Below are 4,784 nucleotides of genomic sequence, written 5' to 3' on the forward strand. Positions count from 1 at the left end.
GTCGGATACTCCTTTCCCAGGATGGGAAGAAGAAGAGGGCTAGGTGCCCCAGCGGCGCGACGTGAGCCCTGCTCGAATCTTGCGGATGCCGTGTCCGATCCTCGAAGTCTCGGCTTTCGGGGAAGTGGTTTCATTACCAATGACCTTCTCGAGGTACAGAGGCAGCAACTGGATGCTGTCCGAGGGCAGCTCTCATGTGTGTGTGTCCGCGGTCGGTTTTTGACCCTCGTGTGAAATACGGCTTCTGCTCGGCGGGTCCCGCTACAAAAGCAAAGGACGCGATTCATTTATCGTTGGACGTCTATGTGATTGGTATCCGGCCACTACACAAGCTGAGCTTGACCAACGAAAAGCTCTCTGAGCTCGCTTCTTGATTCCTAAGGAGATCCCGGTAAATCCGTACCACACTCTACTTCGTGCTCAAAACGGAGGCGCTCCTGTACCCGCGATGCGGACGAATCTTGTGGTGCTCGCCCCTGGCGAAACCTCTGCAGACGATGAAGAGCTCTTTGAGCGATGGATGCAGCGGCGCTGGAAACTTTCCTCGCTGTACAGGTTATATTTGAGACGCAAGGAGGCGGACGCGCGCGTGGAACGCCATCGTCGGTTTGAGTCTGCAAACACAAGGCGTATCGTTGACTTCCTTCGTATTGTCGCCCTGCGACGGCCCGCGCGATCTCTGTGGTCTCTCACACGGGTAAGTTTGCGACTGTAGCAGCTCATGGCCCTTCGGCTCCCCTGGCTATTGCCGAGGAGCGCGGAGCATGCGACGACGCGGAACGTCATGATCCCTTTCATCATAAGCGTCGACGATGTCTGAGCAGTCTTGCCGAAGTAGCACCTCAAAATTCCTCGAGTTCTCATAGTCGGGGTATCCCCTTTACTTCACAAGATACTATGTTTGACTGGCGACCACAAGTCGTTCCACGTGGTAGTGGGCACCACCATTCCTGTCGAGAAGAGTCGGCGGCGGATGATGACGTTGGGTCGATCGCCGTCCAGTGACTCGCGATGCTCTTTCGGCTCTTGAGGACGAGATTCGTCGCAACCAAGAATCCGCTGAGCATCAAGCTGAGGTCGAATACCTCTGCGCGGAAGATCTAGAGAGTTGGCGCACGTTGTGCGCCGGCTGCCTCACGATGAGGACTATCGCGCTTTGTCGGAGCGGCTTCTAGCCGGTGAGCAGACTAATGTGTCGCTTAATACGAAGGTGGGGCGCCTTTCGCCGTCGGAGATGGAGATCGTTGCACTCTGTGCCCAGAACCAGTTGCTGGTTCAGCTTCTGGGCGGTCAAGTGCCCGTGGGCGCCGCTTCGATGCCAACGCTTCCGCGTTCACTTGCGCCGGATCCCAGTACGGCTTGATCAAGCCCACATGAAACACCATCTGGGTGCGGCTCCATTTCGAAAGATTCAGTGTATACGCAAGGCCTCGCTTGGCCACAATCTTAAAAGGTCCGATAAATTGTGGACGGAGATTGATCTTACAGACAGAAATAATTGCATGGGTAGGGAGGTTTTATCATCAATAAAACCAGGTCTCCGACCTGAAAGTTCACAAAATTTCTTCTTCTGCTTCCATCTGCATATTCTTTATGCAGGTCTTGGCTTTCAGCCATCGCATCGCAAACGTGTCGTAAGACACTCAGTCATGTAGACAGGAAGTCATCAACTTCCTTACGAACAGTGAGATGATTGACATCAGCTAACCGCTCTGCCATTCTTCACCCACCAAGTCCTGAGCTATGAGATGGCGGTGTCATCGAACGCGACGATTAACATGCCCGTTCACGCTGAACGGCATCTCAGCGCAGACGCAACTAAGGACGTCCTCGATGACGCGATTCATGCGCTCACTTTGGCCATCATTCTGCGAATGGTCCGCTATTGACAAAGTCAGCTTAGTGCCTTGCACCCTGAAGAGCGCAGACCGGAACTTCCTAGTGAAGCGTTGGTTTCTATCAGAGACAATTGACTCTGACAGTCTATGCTATCGAAAGACACGACCAACAAACAGCGTCGCTGTACCCACACCGTCGATGGTATTCGGTACAACCGCGAGATGAGCCAACTTGCTCAAATGGTTCGCAAAGATCACCACACCCGTGTTGCCCATCAAGTCCTCCGGCAGGCCAATACAAAGTCCATACTCATAGACTGCCAGCTCCCGGAGGGTTCCGAAAAACTGGCCTGTGGTACAGCCGCGTTCGGAGAGATTTCACCCTTTCACACGTCTCACACGTGCGCACATAGGTGCTCGTTCATTTTTACAGCTTGAACCACCGGTAGTGGCAGATCACAGAGCTGTAAGTCTTGTCACGACCAAGAGGACCACTGAGTGGGGTGTCGTGGACCTCAAAGAGGATGCGGTTCTTCAAATCATCATCGTAAGAGACCACAATTCGTGAGTGACAATGCATCAGCCAAAGCATTCTGATTTCTGGCTTATACTTTACATCGCACTTATAATTCGCCAAGAAGGAGAGCCACGTGATCATTCTCTGCCAGAGATGAGGCGACTGAGTCGCAGTGCGTAGTGACGCATGATCTGTGTAGATCACGAACGGCTTGGAGCCGAGCAGACGAACACTAAACGTTACAGGTTCATTCCTTATCGCAAGTAATCCCTTGTCGTGACTGGAATAGTTCTTCTCTGTAACCTTGGGCTGACGAGATTCGAACGCGATCATCCGATCTCGTCCTCCAAAGCGTCACAGATGACACTGAAAGAAAGATCAGTGTCTGGCAACACCGGTATTGGTGCATGATGAAGGCTGTCATTGACCCCGTCAAGAGCCTTCCGATACTCAGTGTCCCAACACTATTGCACATTTTTCTAAGGGAGATTCGTTAGTGGCCGTGCCATATCCGCATAATTTGCGCTATACTTGTGCAAGTAGTTGGCGTGGCCAAGCCACTTGCGCATGTCCCTTTGGTGCTTTGGAACCGGACTGTCAACAGTGGTCTTGACCTTAGCGGGGTCTGCTCGAAGGCCACACTCCCCAATGAAGTACCTCAAAAGGGAATTTCTCAAGCGTCAAAGATGCACTTGTCTGCATTAGCATACTGCTTATTCGTGCGTATGCACTCGAGCACCGCTCTCAAATGAACGCTGTAGTTATATTCATGTTTTCTCCTGTGCCTCGCACGACTGTGGACGAAGATGGCATTGTAGTAACTTTGTGTATACGCCCGGTAAGGCCCGGACAACTGCGTCACAAGACAATCAAATGTAGCTGATGCATTTGACAGCCCCAGGAGCATCACCAGCAACCCCAGAGCATCTCGATTGGAGTACTCACCGCTGTCCACGGAATATCACTCGCTGTCCTGAGCAATTGGTAATACTCTTTGACCAAGTCAAGTGCGCTGTAATTTGCACAGCCAGCCGTTTTGCTCTGGAGAACATCCTTCCTAGGATGGGCGTCTGTGCCGGAAGGGTGGCAGCGTTTAGCTTGTTGTAAGCGTAAACGACACGCCACTTGCCATTCGGTTTCCGGACACAAAATGGAGAGACTTGCTCTAACGCACCATTCCTGCTTCGTGCTTCGCAGGGAAAAAGGCGTCAATGACGTCTAGGGAAGGGGCCATAGGGGTGTAACGCAGTATCTGGCTCCGGGAATTAGGTCGACCACATGACACACACCTCGGTCCGAAAGTATGACCGACGGCGTTGCTTTTGAGAAGACGTCTTGAAACTCCTTCACCAAAGGATAGTACGGATCCGAAGGATCCTCTAAGATCGAAGACCCACCTCGTGCGTTCAGCACCCTCTTAGTGCCCTCCAGAACAGGTTTTGTCCAGAAGCGACGACATGTTAATCTCCTCGTTTGGTCTTTTAATTACCACCTCGGCTCAATTGCCTGCCTTCAAGGCACCGCCAAACGCTTCGAAGAACATCTCGTCCAGCTCAAGAAGAGCATTCTCAGCCGGAATAGCGACGAGGGTGATATCAATGTCTTTCTCTCTTCGTCATACCGTTGACAAGGGTTTATTGCGGTGCACTATCGTCTACGGTAGACACACCCTGGGTCAGCGTCGACGCCCTGCGTCTTGCAAATATCATACGGCTTCGCCTCTCTATAGAGGTTTTTTTCTCATCGAGACCGGTATGAACACACACTTGGCGTCGTCCAGTGTCCCCACTTCCTGCTCCATCAATGCCTTGATATTATTAGCAACATCCGACGAAGAGCTACTATTTCCGTAGTTTTCGTCTAGTGGATAACGTGCCACTCCACGTGCACCACTGTGACCTCGCCCTCAATGCCTCGGCCCTTGGTTGACCATGCCACTCTTGGCATGTAACAACTGATGTGTCTACTTGAGTAGTGCTCAGTGGCTAACGTCTTTATTCCCGTTCAGCCCGCGATCCATGCTCGAGACTTTTGTCCAATACACCTTCGGTGTTTGAAGATCCGGATATTCCATTATTATGTACACTGACCGGTACAGTCCAGTGCCAGCACCAATAGCGCTCTACTTCCTAGCAGAGGTGGGCTTATAACTCGCCAAAGCTCCACCATGAGACGTGCGCGTTTCGCCCAAGGTCTTTGACCTCCAATCAATTCGTGGCTCATGGTGTTTTAACCATGCCATACCAAGGTTTAGGTTATACCTTGCATCTAGGTCTCAGACTAAACAGCGTTTCATGCTATCAAACTCAAGAAACTTGACACCGAGGTCCACAGGAACCCTCAGTACAGTGACACAAGTCCCCGTCGCTAAGTGAAAAATGACGGTGTCACTCAGCCGCGCTTTCAGCGCCTCAGCAAGCAGACAACTC

The sequence above is a fragment of the Plasmopara halstedii genome (genome assembly GCF_900000015.1).
Source record: "Plasmopara halstedii genome assembly, contig: Scaffold_292, whole genome shotgun sequence".
Classification (NCBI taxonomy): domain Eukaryota; phylum Oomycota; class Peronosporomycetes; order Peronosporales; family Peronosporaceae; genus Plasmopara; species Plasmopara halstedii.